Below are 23,163 nucleotides of genomic sequence, written 5' to 3' on the forward strand. Positions count from 1 at the left end.
AATGGAACCGCGTTTATGTGTTCAACCATAAATGTATTTTGATGCTTTGGCAACATAAGATGTACCTTATCATGCCAATAAAGCGATTTGTATTGTATTGTATAGAAACCCCCCACCACCCCACCCCCACCACCCCACCCCCACCCACCCCCACCCCCACCACCCCCACCCCCCCCCCTCCCCACCACCCCCCCCACCACCCCCCCCACCACCCCCCCCACCACCCCACCCCACCACCCCCCCCACCACCACCCCCCCCACCACCCCCCCCACCACCCCCTTTTACCGAACTTATCAACTATTCTACACCCTCTTAATGATCTTCTACAGACAGGAGTGATTTGGAAATGGAACGAAGACTGTAAACGTGCCTTCCATAAATGTAAAGACTTAATCACATCCGAGAAAATTTTGGCTCATTACAACCCATCACTACCAATCAGACTGGCGTGCGATGCATCCCCTTACGGCATAGGAGCGGTATTGTCCCATAGATTCCCTGATGGCTTGGAACGGCCGATAGCTTTTGCGTCACGCTCATTGAACTCAGCTGAGCGTAACTATGCCCAGATAGACAGGGAAGCACTCAGCCTGGTATGGGGAGTGAAGAAATTCAACCATTACCTACACGGACAAAAATTTACCTTGCTGACTGACCATCAACCCCTCATCTCCATATTCAACCCTAAAAAAGGTGTCCCCATTATGACGGCACAAAGACTACAGAGGTGGTCCCTTTTTCTAGGGGCACACCAATACAACATTGAATACAAAGGGTCAAAACAGCATGGGAATGCTGACGGTTTATCACGCCTACCGTTGCCAACGATAGAAGAGGCACCTACAGTAGACCCAGTAGAGATATTCCACTCTACCATAGTGGAATGTCTACCGGTGACAAATTCTGCCATTGAAAGGGAGACAAGAAATGACCCTACTCTCTCATGGGTCTACGATTTAACAGTGAAGGGATGGCCAGCACATGGCGAACCACTGTTGCCAGCATTCTCGCAAAGAAGAGAACAGCTGTCAGTGTGCCGAGGAACCTTGGTGTGTGGATCCAGAGTGGTGATTCCACCCAAACTCCAGGATAAAGTGCTAAAGGAGCTTCACGAGGGGCATCTGGGTGGAGTGAAAATGAAGAACCTAGCTAGGGCGTTTGTATGGTGGCCAGGTATCGATGGAGACATCGAAGACATGACCAAGAGCTGCCTAGGATGCCAGAAGGTCCAAAATGCTCCGCCACAGGCCCCTCTACATCCATGGGAGTGGCCCTCATCTCCCTGGCAAAGGGTGCACATCGACTTTGCTGGTCCATTTATGGACTCAATGTTCTTAATCGCGGTGGATGCACACTCCAAGTGGCCGGAGGTAATAAAGATGTCCTCCACCACCACGGAAAAAACCATCACAGTATTAAGGACCATATTTGCCAGGAATGGGCTGCCGGAGCAGATATGTTCTGATAATGGACCGCAATTTGTGTCCGAAGAATTCAGAAAGTTCTTAAAGAACAATGGGGTAAAGCACTACACGTCCGCCCCATACCATCCCGTCACCAATGGATTGGCTGAAAGGTTTGTCCAGACCTTCAAGAAGGCCATCAAGGCCATGGGTAATGAAGACATAAAACTTCAGCACAAGGTGGATAACTTCTTATTTGCATATAGGAATGCAACGCATATGGTTACTAACCAAACTCCCGCCATGATGTTCTACAATAGAAACCTAAGATGCCGGCTGGATTTGGTCAAGCCCAACATCCGAAGGGACGTGGAGAACCGGCAGTTTCAGGGCATGAATGAAAGGCCAACTAGGGCCTTCCAGATAGGCCAACCGGTTTTGGCCCGGGACTACCGTACCGAGAAATGGCAGCCTGGAACTATCTGCACACGATTAGGACCACTGATGTATACCGTGGACATCGGAGACAGCATAATAAGGCGCCATGCTGACCAAATCATCAAGTCATCCGAAAAGGGACAACCTACACCACCACTCTATACATCTAACGATGAAGTAGAGATACCCATATCTACCTCCGATCCGGTGATACTGGAGCCCGATGAACCCGACACTGGCCTTCAAGCCGAATCAGCCTTGCCAGAAGAACCTACTACACCACCAGAAACTACTACACCCCCGAGGCGTTATCTGGACCGAGTCAGGAAGCCTCCTGAGAGACTAACTTATAATTAATTAATACAGCAATGTATATTATTTTGCATATAACATGTAATTAATAATTACTTAAAATATGATGTACTAGTTAGCTAGAAGGGGAGGAATTGTGGTGTATGTGCCTTTAAGAGCAATTATGGTGTATGTGCCTTTAAGAGCCCCAGGTGTGCGTAATGCCGGTAATTGCCACTTGGGCTATATAAGCCTGTGTATTGTGTATATCCTTTAGAACCCCCCCCCCAGACTTGCTTAGTAAATACCTATGAACCAACTCCTGTCTTCAGTGTCTTTATCTACACACGGACACTACAATTCCCGTTGTGCATGGGAGGCGGGATACCTGGTGAAGCATTTGGCAGGGAGCAGATCAGAGGCCATTCGGCCCAGCACGCCTGTGCTGGCTCTGTGACAGAGCTCTCCACTCGCTCGCTCTTTTTTTTTCAGTCAAACATATTTATTTAAATATGGTAATACTTGTTACAACTCATCAATTACATAATAAATCCATTACATTCATTAAGCCGCAATAGAACAAAGCCTTTAAAACAGCTTTAGGGTTAACAGTATAAATGCAGTGGTAAATTTTACAGACAAATCAACAATATTAACAGTACAGGTACCATAATGAAAAACAATTTTACGCCAGTCCTATTGGCAAGCTAGTGACTCTTCGTTTTTGCTTGGTATTACCTGTTGTCCTTTTTTTTATTTTAACATTCAAGTATAACAGTACTTATACAACTCATCAATAAGTCCATTACATTCATTGACCACAATACAAAGGATAAAGCCTCAAAAAAAAACTCGCCCGCTCTTTGCCCATCGTCCTGCAAAATTTTTCTCTTCAAAGTATTTATCCAATTCCCTTTTGAAGGCTACTTTTGAACCTGCTTCCACCGCCCTTTCAGGCAGTGCATTCCAGATCACAACAACTCGCTGCGTAACATAACTTCTCATCTCGCCTCTGGTTCTTTTTCCAATTATCTATAATCTGTCTCCTCTGGTTATCGACCCTTCTGCCACTGGAAACTGTTTCTCCTTATTTACTCTGTCAAAACTGTTCATGATTTTAAACGCCTCCATCAAATCTACCCTTAACCTTCTCTGCTCTCAGGAGAACAATCCCAGTTTCTCTAATCTCTCCACATAACTGAAGTCCCTCATCCCTGTTACCATTCCAGTAAATCTCCTCTGCACCGTCTCTAAGGCTTTGACCCCAAAATGACATAGCCGTGCCATCACTAACAATGCATATTTCCACCTGCATAACGTCGCCCGGCTGCGTCCCTGCCTCAGCTCATCTGCTGCTGAAACCCTCATCCATGCCTTTGTTACTGCTAGACTTGACTATTCCAACGCACTCCTGGCTGGCCGCCCACGTTCTACCCTCCATAAACTTGAGCTCGTCCAAAACTCAACTGCCCGTGTCCTGTATACTGTATTCGCTGCTCACGATGTGGTCTCCTCTACATTGGGGAGACCAAACGCAGATTGGGTGACCGCTTTGCGGAACACCTCCGTTCAGTCCGTAAGGGTGGCCCTGAGCTTCCGGTCGCCTGTCACTTCACTTCACTGCTCCACTTCCACTCGGACCTCTCCGTCCTCGGCCTCTTGCATTGTTCCACGGAAGCTCAGCGTAAGCTCGAGGAACAGCACCTCATCTTTCGATTAGGCACTTTACAGCCTTCCGGACTTAATATCGAGTTCAACAATTTCAGATCATATATATTTTTTATCCACATTCTTTGTTTATCTTTTTTTCTTTTCTCCCACATGGCAGCTGTCTTTCATTCTGCCAGCGCAATTTACACTGCATCTAGAGCCATCCTTTGTTTCTTAACCTGTCCCATTACCATCTCCTTTTGCCTTGAATATCTCTTAATGTCTCTTAACCTCTCCTGCCTTCTATCCTATCACAGACCTTCCCTTTTGTTCTTTCATACCCTCCCCCCTTTCCCAGCCGCTACACTTGCTTAAAAATCTGTTCCATTTCCTGCTTTTTTCCAGTTCTGACGAAAGGCCATCGACCTGAAACGTTAACTCTGATTTCTCTCTTCACAGATGCTGCCTGACCTGCTGAGTTTCTCCAGCATTTTCTATTTTTATGCCCGTGTCCTAACTCACACCAAGTCCCGTTCTCCCATCACCCCCTGTGCTCGCTGACCTACATTGGCTCCCAGTTAAGCAACGCCTCCATTTCAAAATTCTCATCCTTGCTTTCAAATCCCTCCATGGCCTCACCCCTCCCTCTCTCTGTAATCTCCTCCAGCCCACAACCCTCCGAGATATCTGCGCTCCTCTAATTCTGGCCTCTTGAGCATCCCTGATTTTAATCACGCAACCATTGGTGGCCGTGCCTTCAGCTGCCAAGGCGCTAAGCTCTGGAATTCCCTCCCTGCACCTCTCCGCCTTTCTACCTCTCTTTCCTACTTTAAGACGCTCCTTAAAACCTACCTTTTTGACCAAGCTTTTGAAAGTGGATAAATCCCCAGGCCCGGATGAAATGTATCCCAGACTGTTAAGAGAACTAAGAGAGGGAATAGCAGAAGCTCTGACCATCATTTTCCAATCCTCTCTGGCTACATGTGTGGTGCCAGAGGACGGGAGGACTGCTAATGTGGTACCATTGTTTAAAAAGGGAGAAAGGGATAGACCGAGTAATTACAGGCCAGTCAGTCTAACCTCGGTGGTGGGAAAATTATTGGAAACATTCTGAGGGACAGGATAAATTTTCATTTAGAAAGACACAGATGAATCAGGGACAGTCAGCATGGATTTGCTAAGGGAAGGTCGTGTCTGACTAACTTGATTGAATTCTTTGAGGAGGTAACAAGGCGGGTCGATGAGGGTAGTGCATTTGATGTAGTCTATATGGACTTTAGCAAGGCTTTTGATAAGGTCCCGCATGGCAGACTGGTCACGAAAATAAAAGCCCATGGGATCCAAGGCAAAGTGGCAAGTTGGATCCGAAATTGGCTCAGAGGCAGGAAGCAAAGGGTAATGGTCGAAGGGTGTTTTTGTGACTGAAAGGCTGTTTCCAGTAAGGTTCCGCAGAGCTCAGTACTGGGCCCCTTGCTTTTTGTGGTATATATCAATGCTTTGGACTTGAATGTAGGAAGTATGATTAAGAAGTTTGCAGATGATACAAAAATTGGCCGTGTGGTTGATAATGAAGAAGAAAGCTGCAGACTGCAGGAAGATATCAATGGACTGGTCAGGCGGGCAGAACAGTAGCAAATGGAATTCAATCTGGAGAAGTGTGAGGTAATGCATTTGGGGAGGGCTAACAAGGCAAGGGAATACACAATAAATGGTAGGATACTGAGAAGTGCAGAAGATCAGAGGGACCTTGGAGTGCATGTCCACAGATCCCTGAAGGTAGCAGGACAGGTGGATAAGGTGGTTAAGAAGGCATACGGGATACTTGCCTTTATTAGCCGTGGCATAGAATATCTTCTTCTCTTCTTAGGCAGTCCCTCGGGACTGAGGATGACTTGCTTCCACATTAAAAATGAGTTCTCAGGTGACTGATGAGTCCAATGCAGGACCTACAGTCTCTGTCACAGGTGGGGCAGACAGTGGCTGAAGGGACGGGTGGGTGGGGTGATTGGGTTGACATGCGCTCCTTGAGCTTGGCTTCCGCTTGCTCCTGGCGAAGAGACTCGAGGTGTTCGGCGCCTTCCCGGATGCTTCTCCTCCACTTTGTGCGGTCTTGGGCCAGGGATTCCCAGGTGTCGATGGGGATGTTGCACTTTTTCAAGGAGGCTTTGAGGGTGTCCTTGAAGCGTTTCCTCTGCCCACCTGGGGCTCCCTTGCCGTGCCGGAGCTCCAAGTAGAGCACTTGTTTTGGGTGTCTTGTATCGGGCATGCGGACAATGTGACCCATCCATCGGAGCTGATCGAGCGTGGTCAAAGCTTCGATGCTGGGGATGTTGGCCTGAGCGAGAACACTGACGTTGGTGCGCCTATCCTGCCAATGGATTTGCAGGATCTTGCAGAGGCAGCGTTGGTGATACCTCTCCAGTGTATTGAAGTGCCTGCTGTACATGGTCCATATCTCTGAGGCATACAGCAGGGCGGGTATCACTACTGCTCTGTAGACCATGAACTTGGAATATAAGAACAGGGAGGTTATGCTTGAACTGTATAAAACACTAGTTAGGCCGCAGCTAGAGTACTGCGTGCAGTTCTGGTCACCACATTACAGGAAGGATGTGATTGCACTAGAGGAGGTGCGGAGGAGATTTACGAGAATGTTGCCTGGGCTGGGGAATTTTAGTTATGAGGAAAGATTATATAGGCTGAGGTTGTTTTCTTTGGAACAGAGGAGGCTGAGGGGGAGACTTAATTGAGGTGTATAAAATTATGAGGGGCCTAGATAGAGTGGATAGGAAGGACCTATTTCCCTTAGCAAAAGGATCAATAACCAGGGGGCACGGATTTAAAGTCATTGGTCGGCGGTTTAGAGGGGATTTGAGGAGAACTTTTTTCACCCAGAGGGTGGTGGGGGTCTGGAACTCACTGCCTGAAAGGGTGGTCGAGGCAGAAACCCTCATCACATTAAAAAAGTACTTGGATATGCACTTGAAGTGCCGTAACCTACAGGGCTACGGAGCAAGTGCTGGAAAGTGGGATTTTGTTTTTTATATTCGCTCATAGGATGTGGGCATCGCCGGCAAGGCCAGTATTTATTGCCCATCCTTAGTTTCCCTCGAGAAGGAATTAGGGTGGATAGATCTTTGTTGGCCAGCACGGACAAGATGGGCCAAATGGCCTCCTTCTGTGCTGTAAATTTCTATGATTCTATGACCTGCCCTAATATCTCCTTATGTGGCTCAGTTTTAAATTTTGTTTTATAATGCTCCTGTGAAGCACCTTGGGATGTTTTACTACGTTAAAGGCGCTATAGAAATGCAAGTTGTTGTTGTTGACACCCATCCTACAGTGTGATGCCCAGAATTGGCCACAATAATCCAGCTGGGACCTAACCAGATGATGACCTTCAGCAGGGATTTTTGTTTCTCGTATGGGATACAAGTTAGTTTTTTTAATAATTACACCGTGAAATATACATATGACCTATCTGCAGTGAGATTTGGGCAAAAGACTCCAATCCAGAAGGTCTTCATCTGTTGCGAAAACCAGACCTGGATTCCCCCTGATTTTCTCTATTTTTTATTCGTTTATGGGATCTGGGCGTCGCTGGCAAGGCCAGCATTTATTGCCCATCCCTAGTTGCCCTTGAGAAGGTGGTGGTGAGCCGCCTTCTTAGACCGCTGCAGCCCGTGTGGTGAAGCTACTCCCACAGTGCTGTTAGGGAGGGAGTTCCAGGATTTTGCCCCAGCGACGATGAAGGATCAGCGATATACTTCTAAGACAGGATGATGGGGAACTTGGAGGTGGTGGTGTTCCCATGCGTCTGCAGCCCTTGTCCTTCTAGGCGGTAGAGGTTGCGGGTTTGGGAGGTGCTGCTGAAGAAGCCTTGGCAAGTTGCTGCTGTGCATCTTGTAGATGGTACACACTGCAGCCACGGTACGCCGGTGGTGGAGGGAGTGAATGTTTAAGGTGATGAATGGGGTGCAAATCAAGCGGGCTGCTTTGTCTTGGATGGTGTCGAGCTTCTTGAGTGTTGTTGGAGCTGCACTTATCCAGGCAAGTGGAGAGTATTCCATCACACTCCTGACTTGTGCCTTGTAGATGGTGGAGAGGCTTTGGGGAGTCAGGAGGTGAGACACGCGCCACAGAATACCTAGCCTCTGACCTGCTCTTGTTGCCACAGTATTTATGTGGCTGGTCCAGTTAAGTTTCTGGTCAATGGTGACCCCCAACATGTTGATGGTGGGGGATTCGGCGATGGTAATGCAGTTGAATGTCAAGGGGAGGTGGTTAGACTCTCGCTTGTTGGAGATAGCCATTGCCTGGCACTTCTGTGGCGCGAATGTTACCTGCCACTTATCAGCCCAAGCCTAAACGTCATCCAGGTCTTGTTGCATGTGGGCATGAACTGCTTCATTATTTGAGGAGTTGTGAATGGCGCTGAACACTGTGCAATCATCAGCGAACATCCCCATTTCTGACCTTATGTTGGAGGGAAGGTCATTGATGAAGCAGCTGAAGATGGTTGGGCCTAGGACACTGCCCTGAGGAACTCCTGCAGCGATGTCCTGGGGCTGTGATGATTGACCTTCAACCACCACAACCATCTTCCTTTGTGCTAGGTATGACTCCAACCAGTGGAGCGTTTTCCTCCTGATTCCCATTGACTTCAGTTTTACTAGGGCTCCTTAATGCCACACTCAGTCAAATGCTGCCTTGATGTCAATGGCAGTCACTCTCACCTTAATCTCACACTTTTCTATAATAAATTCCATCTGCCATCCGCCCATTCCACCAGCCTGTCTATGTCCTCCTGAAGTCTATCACTCTCCTCACTGTTCACTACACTTCTAGGTTTGAAATTGTGCCTTGTACCCCCAAGTCCAAGTCATTAATGTACATCAACAACAGCAGTGGTCCTAGTACTGAACCCTGGGGAGCGCCACTGTATACCTCCCTCCAGTCCGAAAAACATTCTATGTAAGTCTCACTTTATATATAACACTAATGGCCTAGAAATTCGGTAGGCTTAGCGCCGCATTTGAGGCGCTAGAGGGCCTAGCGCCGGAGTTATGGCCAGTTGAGAAATTCCCTGGGGCCCTAAATCGGCGTTGCACCGGTAGCGCTGCGCCGGCACCGATGACGTCATCGGTGTGCGCAGCGTCCCGGTTGCCGTGGTAACCCGGCCCCAAGCCAACATTCAGTTGCGCCCGCCTCACCCGTGGCAGGCGCAACTAAGACTCTGGCAACAGAGTCTTCCCCCAGTGTGCGCCGGCGCATAAAGGTGGAGCGGCGGCCGGCCGCGTTCCCGGCGGCCGCCTACCCGCACCTCCCTTCCCGGACTCCTGCATTCCCCCGCCGCGGCCCTGATCAGTGTCTCATGCGAGCCCGGCACTTCCCCGAGGTGCCGGGCTCAGATGTCGGGTCAATCCGCCGGACAGTTGTCGGCTGCAGGCAGCTCCTCCTTAACAGGAGGAGGAGGCCTGCAGTTCCCCCGCCTGCCGCACCGCATCGGGTGCCGCAGCGGGGGATTAGCGCCGGGAAACCCAAGTTCACGCCCGTTTTGAGGCGCTAAAGGAGGGTTTTAGCGCCCGCCGCCGTCTGGGCCCGGCGCACCCGAATTTTCGTCGCGCGCTGCCGCATTACCGCTGGCGCAAACTTTCTGGCGCTACAGCCCTGGCAAGACCAGAACCCAATTTCTAGGCCTAATAGGTTTTATCACCACCATCTTCCCTGCACTCCACACACTTCTCATCACCCAATTCCTTGACTTCAAAATCCTTCTCTACAAAGCCATCTGCGATCTCGACCTCCCTTGTGGGAACATCCTTCAATCCTTCCCCCAACTCTCATTCCTCAGTTTCCCCCCACCCCCCCCACCACCCCGTCCCATCCTATGACGTGCCTTGGCAGGTTTCATCACATTAGGCATGTTATACAAGTATCAATTAACATAGAAGATAGGAGCAGGAGTAGGTCATTCGGCCCCTTGAGCCTGCTCCGCCATTCAATTCGATCATGGCTGATCATCCAAGTTCAGTACCCGGTCCCTGCTTTCTCCCCATACCCCTTGATCCCTTTAGCCTTAAGAAATATATCCAACTCCTTCTTGAATATATTTAATGAATTGGCCTCAACTGCCTTCTGTGGTAGAGAATTCCACAGGTTCACCACTCTCTGGGTGAAGAAATTCCTCCTCATTCCTGTCCTTAAAGGCCCACCCCTTATCCTTAGACTGTGACCCCTGGTTCTGGACTCCCCGACCATCGGGAAATTGTTAAAAAAACAAGTAATTTCAGAAGAATGGACCTGTTAGCGTGGCTCAGTGGTAGCTCTTTCACCTCCGAGTCAGAAGGTTGTGGGTTCGAGCCCTACTCCAGGGAATTGAGCACAAAATCCAGGCTGACACTCCCAGTGCAGTACTGAGGGAGTGCTGCATTGTTGTTCTGCTGGCGAGCCTCACATCTTCGGACGGGAGGAAGGTATACAGTGGTGTTCCCCAGGGGTCGGTTCTAGGACCACTGCTTTTCTTGATATATATTAATGACTTGGACTCGGGTGTACAGGGCACAATTTCAAAATTTGCAGATAACACAAAACTTGGAAGCATAGTGAACAGTGAGGAGGAGAGCGATAGACTTCAGGAAGACATAGACAAGGCTGGTGGAATGGGCGGACATGTGGCAGATGAAATTTAATGCAGAAAAGCGTGAAGTGATACATTTTGGTAGAAAGAATGGGGAGAGAAAGAAAGAAAGAAAGACTTGCATTTATATAGCACCTTTAACGACCACCGGACGTCTCAAAGCGCTTTACAGCCAATCAAGTACTTTTGAAGTGGAGTCATTGTTGTAGGGGGCGATTTTCCCAGCCCCGAGGAGGCGGGTTTGGAGGCGGGACAGTTGGCAAAATGGCAAAAACTGAGGGAGGGTTCCGAACCCGCCCCGGCCTAATTTTGCCGGAGGCTGGTGACGTAATAAAACTACTAGGCGCTTGGTCTAAGCGTTAAACAAAGCTTTAATCAACTGTTTTACAACATGGAGGTCTAGTTGTGTCCTTCACTAGTTCCTGTTAAAGAATGTCCTGCGCAAGCTGGGCCCGTGCCCGAGTATTTATACTCTCCCTGGACAGCGCCACCCACAGGCCGCTCAGTATTATTTCATAAGTCTTTCTTTCATGAATGACTGATTCATGTCAGCGGGTTTGATGGGTGCAATTCGGCCCCGCCTCCATCAGTCAGGAGAGGTAGTTAAGACCCTTAAATAGTAGTTAAGGGCCTTTATAATCCTATTTTGACAGGCCTTTGTTATTTTACCACATTTTCAGCGTGTTGCACGACCCTCCTAAACCACGCCTGCTAATCCTGGCGGGTTGACAAGTGGGTGGCCTCCTCACAGCTGCAGCTCCACCATTAAAACGGAGCTTTCATCAGGCAGCAGTTGCAGGTGGCAGAACTTTTGTTCCACAGGTCTTTCAGCACTTTTAGCAGGCCGACCGAAGTCGGAGGTGCTGCAGCTTCTATCTCTCGACTGTGGGACCTCCTTGGAAGACCCTCTCCCCGCTTGAACCGAACGCTTCCCCAACGGAGGTATCTGCCAGCAGCATGGGAACCATTTATTTCCTTTCACCATGGAGCTCAGACTCAGATGAGGAGCAGCCACGGCAGCAGCAGAACCAGGCAGCTCAGCAGCAACAGCAGCAGGAGCCCCAACCTCCTGCTCACCCACCTGAAGCTGCACAAGGCAGAAGGCGCCAGCGGTTGGAAGCATGTTGCCGCAGGAGATACCCCCCTCTCAGGGTTTGCAGACAGAGGATGAGCTACCTCAACATGACTGAGCAGCAGTGCCAAAGGAGGCTGAGACTTTTGCGACAGGTTGTCGGAGACATCTGCACAATGCTGCACCAACACCTGGAGCCCAGAGGAGCGGGTGGACACCCCTTACCAGCGGCTGTCAAACTTTTTTGCCTCAGGCCTGCAAGCAACCTTGGTTCATTTTCTGCCTTACAACTTTGTTGCTGAGACTTCTGAGGGATTAGTGGTGCAAACATGGCACGCTCAAGACCCAAGTGTGCACCCCGCTTTGATGAGGACTCCCTCCAAGCTCTGGTGGAGGGAGCAAAAGCTCAGAAGGAAGTGCTGTTTCCTTCTTCTGGGAGGAAAAAGCCTCCCCAGCAGACCAAAGCTGTGTGGCTGCAAGTGGCACAGGAGGTGAGTGCCATCTCAATGTGCAGCAGAACCTGGCTGCAGTACAGGAAGAGGTTTCATGACCTTCTCCGCACAGGAAAAGTGAGTATTACATCCCCATGACCCTCAATCTGCTCCTCTCATCAGCAGCACTCTTCATGGCCAACCTCCTCCTCCACATCCCACTTGACCCTTACATCACTGCACCCTTAACCATTCCCTCTCTCTGTATGTTCACATTCACTTAACTATTCGACCATGCAGCCTTCACACTCCCTATCACTGTGATGCTATGACAACAACTTACAACACACAGGGAGGGCCCTTGGTCTTGCCACCTCATTCCATCTTTGTGTCCTTCTAAGCATCTATGCTATGGATTCTCTGCACTCACTCCTTCATTCTCACTCAAACTCCACTTGTGTCCCTCATTGCAGGAAAAGAGAGTCCACAATAAGAGGGAAAGGGCGAAGACAGGAGGAGGGCCACCCTCAGTAGCCCAGCACACCAGTGCAGAGGAGGCGGTCCTGGAGATCGTGGGAGGATGCTCAAGTGGGGGACGGACAGACGGGCACATCAGAACAAGCTGGTGACAGAATAGTTTTTCATCTCTCTCATTGACATTGCATGACTGACTGATCTTGATTCAAATGCTCTAACAGATTGACTTATGATCATCTGCACAATTCAATGCGCGTGCAACGTTTATCTCACATGTCTAACTTTTTCCTTTACTCCCCCACAGGACCATCGACAGCCCCCCTCCCCACTGTCCAGGAGAAACAGCCTGAGCCACCAGACTCCTCAGTGGAAGCTGCAACCTCTGAGGGCGCAGCATCAGCAGAATTAAGCGCACCCAGCACCAGTGCAGACACTCACACCTCGGTGGGATCTTCGGGAGATAGAATAGTGTTGTCACCTGGTGTATCACAGCTCACAAGTGAGCATCAGCAGATGGTGGAGACACGGACAGCTGTGGAGAGTCCTCGTCGGAGGGTGCAGGACTCTGCCAGCTCAGCTCAGCTGCATGTGGACCCTGTGCCTCCGGGTCCATCCAGAAGGAGAGCGGGGCTGGAACTCCAGGAACAGGTGCAGGAGTCTCTGGCAGGTTTTGTCTCCAGGGTCGCTGCGAGTGTGGAGCAGATGGAGGAGTCCATCGCTAACATGAGCAGAGCCTTTGTGGAGGCATTGGCACATGAACGCATCACCACGGAAAGGATGGCTACCTCCGTGGACAGAATGGCTACCTCCGTGGTAAGGCTGGCTACGGTAGAGGAGAGGATGGCTACAGTAGAGGAGAGGATGGCCACGGCCATGGAGGAGCTAAGTCGCCAGGGTCTTGAAAGCATGGTCATTGTTCAGAATAGACTGACATCTCTGGAGGAGCGATGGTCAGCTATTGAGCAGAGAAACCAGACCTTCATGGAAGTCATCTGGAGTAAGACTGCCAGTGCAGAAATGGGTCCTCGTGGCCCCCTTGAAGTGCAGCAAGGTGCTGTCAAGCCACTTGCTAGCTCTGAAGTGGGGCTGACCCATGAGAGGGATGTTGGTGGCAGAGAACAAGGAAGCGGGGTCTCCTCTCCAAGCGCTCACACGACCATGCCACTGCAGAGCCCTCGGTCAGAGTCCCACCAGAGTCCTCACCCAAATGAGATCGGCGTCTCAGCCCCTGCACAGCCGCAGGAGCAGCAGACTGCTGACACACCCTCACAGGCTCGCAACCCCAGAGGATGCCTGCCAAAGGGTTTGAGGCAGAAGCAGCAAGAAAGTGAGCAAGGGGCCGCCACAGCTGCTGAAGCCACAGGGGAAGCACCACATAGGAGCATACGGAAGAGGAAGATAAAGCACAAGTAGCCACAAGGGTAGTCACTTGGGTGTTCTGTTGTGTTTAATTCTGAAATGCCATCTGTGAATTAATGTTATGACATGACTTGATGGCAAACTGTTGAAGTTGTGGGCTGTGTCATTTCGCAAATGGAACTTCCACATTGAGGGCTCAGGGTGACTTGGAATTGTCAGTATGGTGGTCAGAGTGATAGGTAGCCGCAGGTTCTTGTCCATTGTCGATGGTGTGGTAAGAAGGTGCGAGGCAAAAGTGTTTGATTGGGCAGCCTAAGCAAATCTGGCCAAGATCAGTGCATCCCTTGCACCCCGGGCAGCAATGTTCACGCGTGCTGCTGCCACTGGTTGATGCGCCTCCACAAGCTGTTCATTGTCGCTCTCCTCCTCCGCCTCCTCCTCCTCCTCATCCTCATCCTCATCTGAGGAGGCTATGCAATGAGCCACTTGTACCTCAGGATGCTGTGCCATGTTGTGAAGTGCACAGCAGACCACGACGATTCTGGAGACCCTGGCTGCTGAGTACTGCAGGGCTCCACCTGATCCATCAAGGCATCTGAATCGCATCTTCAGCAAGCCGATGGTTTGCTCGATAATGGATCTGGTGGAAATGTGGCTGGAGTTGTCGCGCTCCTCAGCTTTGTTGGATGGCCTCCTCAACGGCAACATTAGCCACGTCTTCAGGGGATAGCCCTTGACTCCAAGTAGCCATCCGCAAAGTTGGTCTGGCGGACTGAAGAGCGGAGGCACACTAGACTGGCGCAGGATGAAGGAGTCATGGCAACTGCCAGGGTACTTGGCACAAACATGCAAAATTTCCTTCTTGTGGTTACACACGAGCTACATGTTGAGGGAGTGGAAGCCCTTGCGGTTGACAAAAATACCTGGATTGTGATGGGCTGCCTTAAGGGCCACATGTGTGCAGTCTACGATGACCTGCACCCTTGGAAAGCCTGCCAGATTAGCAAATCCAATCGCACGCGCGGTTACACTTGCTTGATCCTTGGAGGAGTTGATGTAATTGTGCGCGTTGACAAAGAGGGCATCGGTTACCTGTGTGATGCAAGTGTGTGCGGCCGCCTGGGAGATGCCGCTGATGTCTGCTGTTGATCCCTGGAATGAGCCTGAAGCAAAAAAGTTGAGTGCGGTGGTGACTTTGACGGCCACTGGTAAGGAGTGTCCACCCATTCCTCTGGGCTCCAGGTCTTGCTGCAGCATTGCGCAGATGTCACCCACTACCTCTCGCGAAAGTCTGAGCCTCCTTTGGCACTGCTGCTCAGTCATGTTGAGGTAGCTGATCCTCTGTCTGTAGACCCTGTTTGGGGGGTATCTCCTGCGGCGACATGCTTCCATGCACTGGCGCCTTCTGGCCTGTGCAGCTTCAGGTGGGTGAGCAGCAGGTTGGCACTCCTGTTGTTGCTCCTGCTGTTGGTGCTGCTGTTGTTCCGGGTTCTGCTGCTGCCGTGGCTGGTCTTCGTCCGAATCTGAGGTCCAGGAGGAAAGGAAATAAATGGTTCCCATGCTGCAGGTATATACCTCAGTTGAGGAAGCGCTCAGTCAAGGTGAGGAGAGGGGCTTCCCAGGAGGTCACAGTGGAGATGGATCTCAGCTTCAAAACTTCCAAAATGAGTAGGCCTGCAAAAAGTTCTCCCAGACCTGAGAAAAGAAAGTTCTGCCACCTGCAAATGATCATTGTGGAAAACTCCTTTTTTATGGTGGAGCTGCAGCTGTTAGTAAGCCATCCACTTGTGAGCCGCCAGGATTAACTGGCGTGTTCCAGGGGAGACGTGCAGCACACGGGAAATGTGTTAAACTCAGAAAGGCCTCTCAAAATGGCATTATAGAGGCACTTAAATGGTTGTTAAGGGCCTACCCTGCCTCTTGGAAGCGGGATCAAAACGGGGTCTGAAAGCCCGCATTCGGCAAAGTTGCTCAGAGGCGGGTTGGAGGCGGGATCGGAGCTCGACGCCAATTTTGGCAACCTTCCCACCTGACCCGCCTTCAAACCCGCCTCCTCGGGCCTGGCAAATTCCAGCCCATAGTGTACAAAAGTGTGGACATTATGATGAACCTTTATAAAACACTAGTTCGGCCCCAGCTGGAATATTGTGTCCAATTCTGGGCACCACATTTTGGAAGAATGTGAAAGCCTTCGAGAGGGTGCAGAGAAGATTTATGAGAATGATTCCAGGAATGAGGGACTTCAGTTACATGGATAAACTGGAGAAGCTGGGGTTGTTCAATGTGTAACTCAAGTGTGTAAGTCAAACAGGGCCACAGTAAATAATATTTCTAAAAGGACTGAGAGTGTTAAAAAAACAAGCCTGAAGGCTTTGTGTCTTAATGCGAGGAGCATTCGTAATAAGGTGGATGAATTAGCTACGCAAATAGATGTAAACGGATATGATATAATTGGGATTACGGAGACATGGCTCCAGGAAGACCAAGGCTGGGAATTCAACATCCAGGGGTATTCAATATTCAGGAAGGACAGGCAAAAAGGAAAAGGCGGTGGGGTAGCATTGCTGGTTAAAGAGGAGATTAACACAATAGTAAGGAAGGATATTAGCTCTGATGATGTGGAACCTGTATTGGTAGAGCTGAGAAATACCAAGGGGCAGAAAACATTAGTGGGAGTTGTATAGAGACCCCCAAACAATAATGCAGAGGTTGGGGATGGCATTAAACAGGAAATTAGAGACGCATGCAATAAGGGCACAGCAGTTATCATGGGTAACTTTAATCTACATATAGATTGGGCTAACCAAATTAGTAACAATACTGTGGAGGAGGAATTCCTAGAGTGTATACGGGATGGTTTCCTGGACCAATGTGTCGAGGAACCAACTAGAGATCAGGCCATCTTAGACTGGGTATTATGTAATGAGAAAGGATTAATTAGCAATCTTGTTGTGCGAGGCCCCTTGGGGAGGAGCGATCATAATATGATAGAATTCTTCATTAAGATGGAGAGTGAAGTAGCTGACTCAGAGACTAGGGTCCTGAATTTAAATAAAGGAAACTACAATGGTATGAGGTGCGAGTTGGCTAGGATGGATTGGGGAACGTTACTTAAAGGGTTGATGGTGGATAGGCAATGGCAAACATTTAAAGATCACATGGATGAACTACAGAATTTGTTCATCCCTGTCTGGCATAAAAATAAAACAAAAAAGGTGGCGCAACCGTGGTTAACAAGGGAAATTAGGGATAGCATAAGATCCAAGGAGAGGACATATAAATTGGCCAGAAAAAGCAGCAAACCTGAGGATTGGGAGCAGTTTAGGATTCAGCAAAGGAGTACAAAAGGATTAATTAAGAGGGGGAAAATAGAGTATGAGAGTAAGCTTGCAGGGAACATAAAAACTGACTGCAAAAACTTCTATAGATATGTGAAGCCAATTCATTAAATATATTCAAGAAGGAGTTAGATATATTTCTTAAGGCTAAAGGGATCAAGGGATATGGGGAGAAAGCAGGGACAGGGTACTGAATTTGGATGATCAGCCATGATCTCATTAAATGGCAGAACAGGCTCGAGGGGCCGAATGGCCTACTCCTGCTCCTATCTTCTATGTAAAAGATTGGTAAAGTCAAGCGTAGGTCCCTAGCAGTCAGAATCAGGGGAATTTATAATGGGGAACAAAGAAATGGCTGACCAATTAAATACATACTTTGGTTCTGTCTTCACAAAGGAGGACACAAATAACCTCCCAGAGATGTCGGGGAACATAGGGTCTAATGAGAGAGAGGAACTGAATGAAATCAGTATTTGTAGGGAAATGGTGTTAGAGAAATTGACGGGATTGAAGGCCGATAAATCCCCAGGGCCTGATAATCTACATCCTAGGGTACTTAAGGAAGCGGCCCTAAAAATAGTAGATGCATTGCTGGTCATCTTCCAAAATTCTATAGACTCTGGAACAGTTCCCATGGATTGGAGGGTAGCTAACGTAACCCCACTATTTAAAAAAGGTGGTAGAGAGAAAACAGGGAATTATAGGCCAGTAAGCCTGACATCGGTAGTGGGGAAAATGCTAGAGTCCATTATAAAAGATGTAATAGCAGAGCACTTGGAAAACAGTGACCAGATCGGACAAAGTCAACATGGATTTAAAAAAGGTAAATCGTGCTTGACTAACCTACTGGAATTTTTTGAGGATGTAACTGGTAAAATAGATAAGGGAGAACCAGTGGATGTGGTGTATTTGGACTTTCAGAAGGCTTTCGATAAGGTCCCGCATAAGAGATTAGCATGTAAAGTTAAAGAACGTGGGATTGGGGGTAAAGTACTGACTTGGATAGAGAACTGGTTGGCAGACAGGAAGCAAAGAGTTGGAATAAACGGCTCTTTTTCCGAGTGGCAGGCAGTGACTAGTGGGGTACCGCAGGGATCGGTGCTAGGACCCCAGCTATTCACAATATATATTAATGATCTAGACGAGGGAACGAGATGTAATATCTCCAAGTTTGCAGACGACACAAAGCTGGGTGGGTGTGTGTGCTGTGAGGAGGATGCAGAGAAACTCCAGTATGATTTGGACAGGTTGGGTGATTGGGCAGATGCATGGCAGTTGCAGTATAATGTGGATAAATGCGAGGTTATCCACTTTTGTGGCAAAAACAGGAAGGCAGATTATTATCTGAATGGCAATAGATTGGGAGAAGGGGAAGTGCAACTAGACCTGGGTGTCCTTGTGCAGCAGTCGCTGAAGGTAAGCATGCAGGTGCAGCAGGCGGTTAAGAAGGCAAATGTTGGCCTTTGTAGCAAGAGGATTCGAGTACAGGAACAAGGATGTCTTGCTGCAGTTGTACAGGGCCTTGGTGAGACCACACCTTGAGTATTGTGTGCAGTTTTGGTCGCCTTATCTGAGGAAGGATGTGCTTGCCATGGAAGGAGTGCAGCGAAGATTTACCAGACTGATACCTGGGATGGCAGGAATGATGTATGAGGAAAGAGTGGGTCGATTGGGCTTATATTCGCTGGAGTTTAGAAGAATGAGAGGGGATCTCATTGAAACTTATAAAATTCTAACAGGACTAGACAGACTAGATGCAGGAAGGATGTTCCCGATGGCGGGGGAGTCCAGAACCAGGGGTCACAGTCTAAGGATAAGGGGTAAGCCATTTAGGACAGAGATGAGGAGGAATTTCTTCACCCAGAGAGTGGCGAACCTGTGGAATTCTCTACGACAAAAGGCAGTTGAGGCCAATTCATTAAATATATTCAAGAAGGAGTTAGATATATTTCTTAAGGCTAAAGGGATCAAGGGGTATGGGGAGAATGCAGGGACAGGGTACTGAATTTGGACGATCAGCCATGATCTCATTGAATGGCGGAGCAGACTCGAGGGGCCGAATGACCTACTCCTGCTCCTATCTTCTATGTTTCTATTAAAGATAAATCTTTGTACGCAAAATCTGTTGCCTGTGTGTTTGTTCAGACCAAACTTACATTTGAACCCTAAAAGGAAAATTGCTATTAATAAATGCTTAACAGACACCGTTCATTATTTAAAGTAAAATTACAAAATATAAGACTCACAACTTATATTGATATTACCCGATTTTGGTCCGAGGTGATCAATCTCTGTCCAAACCTCTACGTAGGGTTTCTGTCCCCAGGTCCCTGCTGTTGAGTGTTGTTCCTAGGTCCTCGCTCTCTATCTGGGGTTTTCCCTCCTGGCTTATACTATCCTATAATCTGTCCCATCTCTTTGGTTACACATTTGTCCCTTTTTTCTGCGCCCTGATGATTAGTTTATCCTATTCCACATCCTGTCTCATCTCCTTGATTAGTTTACGTCTTACTTCATTTAACTGGCATCTGTAGTGACCTCACCCGTGTCTGACGAGGTTACCTATGAGCCCTCTGTTCAGAACATTACTGAACCTCTGCATTATTTATCTATTATCCCTTACACATGGTGACGCCTTCATTTTATTTCAGTTTTCTTACTTAGCTTCCATTTCCACATTCCTCCCTTTGATCATTATCATTTGACCAAATGATTTGATCACCATAAGGCTGTTTACCATCGTCGGGGGGGTGTCCTTTGTCCTTTGTAAAGCCTGATACACTTCCATTGATTCCACTCGAACCTTCAGCCTTTTCTCTAGTCTTTTCATGCTTACCCAGGTGAAACATAGGCATATAAACACCAGCATGATCATAATTACAATCAGGTGGGACACGAGTCTCACCCAGGGGTGTATGTTCACATTTTTGCCCCAATTCCAAAGGTTGTCTCACCAAGTATTGATTTTAATTTGTTTAATCTTTTGGTCAATGTCCTGGGTATTCATTTCCACCCTTTCGTAGATTTTGTGAACATCAAGCTTATTTCTAATTTCCGTTATATGTTCTTCCTCTAGCTGGATGTTGATGTCGATTTTTGTGAAATATTTTGTCAAGCGATTCTTCAGGTCTATTGACACATTAAGATTAACAGTTGCATGCCTCTGGATGTTGATAATTTCCTCATTTCCTATTCTCATCAGGGGCTGTGTGCAGAAGGTTGGGTTTTGGATAAGGTAGTCCTTATTCCCATAATGATAACTAGCTTCAGTGGTGGTAAAACAATATGTTCCGTCACCCATATAAGCGCTTCGAGTGATAGGTTTGTGAATCGCGGTCTCCATGATCAAGGAGCAATTTATGGCCGTATTTCCCTTAAAACCACATCGCGCGGTGCGGGTCGGGTAAATTTTGTATGGGCATATTACTGTTCTTTCCATCGTGGCACATTGTCCCAATGCAGTTCCCACTAGAGTGCCGTTCTGCTTCACAGCATATGGCCTCATTCCTGCCATGGCCACCCATACTCCTTTTTGTATAGTGCCTATGGTTTGGACCTCAAATAATGGCATTCCTTCCTGGTGTCCTATCATGGGGACTCCTATCACCATCCCTACAGCAGTACTTCCACGGGGGCCCGTACATTCCTCGCTGAGTTTCCGTAGTTCACAGTCACTGATAGTAGCAGGAACATTCTGCTTTATCAGACCCCGGATTTGAGTATTGTTGATCCAAGTGGGTACTTCTTCACGTTTTGCCAGCATTAAGTTTTCTCTCAGCTGGTCCAGCATCCAATTGCCATATGTCATGCACAGTGTTTGTTGTTGGGTTCTGTTCGTCGCCTTTTTGGCCGTGTTAATAAGTTGATTAATAGTCCGTGCATGTCCTTCTAAGACATTCACCTGTTGTGTTTGGATCCCTATACTTTCCTGTCCTGCCTGTGGCTCTTGTCTTTGATTATTATTCAGTTCCTCCAATAACGTTTTGACTTGCTGGGTTAAAGTTTTAACCTTGGAGTTCAAATTAGTTATATCTAGAGTATTTACAGTGGCCATTCCTGCTCCACAGACTGTCCCTGCATCATTCAGTAACCCTCTCTTCCTCCTTTTCCTAGCTGTCTTTGTTTCATTTCCCTGCTTACCTCCTATCTCTCCCTTGAGCAACATCGAAGTCAAGTCCTGATACAATCTTTTGGTTCCCTCCGGGCACCAATCGGGCAATTGTACATCGATTATATTCAGTACTATAGGTATTAATTCATATTGTATATTGTCATAAACAATTTTGGTCGTGTTTCTTAATATTACTCCTCCCTTGGGTCCCGGCTCGTGTTCGGGGCAGTCCCAAACTGGAACCAGGGTACTGATTAGGTTTCTTACAGTTGAATTGCTGCTACATCCCACCATAATCTGTAAGGAGGTGCTTGTCTTGCTTATGTTGCAACACAGTTGTTTATCTATCTTATTACAATTCATCTCATACTCTGAACCAACAGGATTTGCCCCCAATAGAACCCTATGGGTGCCCCCTGTGTTCTGCATAGCTACCCATACTATAGCCTTAACATCTTTTCCCGTACAAGCAATACACACAAAGTTCAGTTGAGTTTCAGTTGCCGTCTCATAGCAGGTTTTTCCTTGGCTGCTACAACTGCACTCGTTGTTGCCATTGGTAGGTGCATGAAAACCTGCATTGTTGTCTTGGGCACAGTTCTGACTGTTCCGTCTGTCTGCGGTAATAATTACATCCGAGTTCTCAGCAAGGAGGATACAGCCAAACACCAGACCACAGTACCCCAGAAGGGTGGGTACTGGGATTTCCATGTGCAATAATCAGTTACTGTGATAAATCCATGTAGTGAAACAAGGAACTCGAAGAGGCGAGATATTAGAATTAGTCCGTGTACTTTATTAAACAACTGCGAACAAACATACAGGCCTGCATCCTCTCATTCCACCTCCGCTAACCTTAACTAGTAGCAGCACTAGCTACAGCACCACCTGGTGGACAACTTTAATAATAACATCCCAGATTACTATATTCCTCCCCCCCTAAGATTTCAGTATGAATTTCTTAACAAACAACCATTCCTAAGGGTCACATAAGAAGTCTCCATTCACTATGTTCAATACTTGACGAATCTAACAGGTCAGTACCAATCTCTCTGGTGGCTTGCGAGTCCTTTGTGAATGTCTAACAGTAAAGTCCCTGCTTGTTTGTGGTGAAGCCACCAGCTGCTCCTGAGCAGTGCTCAGTGTATCTGACTCGGCAACGATGGTTTCCTCTTGACGAATGGGTTCCTGTGGAATTGTCTCTGTCCATGGTGGTGGCACCACAGATGCACTTGGATAACTGGGGGCAAACCTGTCCTCAGCCATTGCATCTGGAACCTCAATTTCAATTTCCCCTTGTCTGGTAAGTATCTGATCTACATGTCTGCCTACTATCTCCCAACATGACCTTGTATGATACTGGACCTGTCATTGAGTCTATGAAGCCAGGAATCCACTTTGGTCCATAACTGAAATTCCTGGTAAGGACCACATCTCCTTCTCCAAAACTTCGGCTCTTTGTTCTTTTGTCATGGTTCTCTTTTTGTTTGTTTGGTCTGTTTTCCATTTTCCTTTTTAGGTCTGGGTGGACAAGGTCAAGAGTGGAGCGTAGTCTACGACCTAATAACATCCCAGCAGGAGAGAGTCCTGTGGTGGATTGAGGTGTTATTCTGTAGCTGAACAGAACCCGTGACACTTTGGCTGCTAAACTCCCTTCTGCACTTTTTTTTATCATCTCTTTAAATGTTTGTACGGCTCTCTCCGCAAGTCCATTTGAGGACGGATGATGTGGAGCTGAGGTCACCTGCACTATGCCATTGTTTCTCATGAACTCTTTTGTCTCTGTACTCACAAAACAAGTGGCATTGTCACTTACCACGATCTCCGGTAGCCCTTGATTACTGAAGCTCTGATGCAGGCAGTCTATAGTAGTAGTGGAGGAAGCAGAATTAACAGGATAAACATCCATCCATTTGGAATGTGCATCAATGATTATGAGGAACATCTTCCCC

Source organism: Somniosus microcephalus, chromosome 5 (genome assembly GCF_052327205.1).
Source record: "Somniosus microcephalus isolate GS21.2 chromosome 5, FLI_Smic_1.0, whole genome shotgun sequence".
Lineage (NCBI taxonomy): Eukaryota > Metazoa > Chordata > Chondrichthyes > Squaliformes > Somniosidae > Somniosus > Somniosus microcephalus.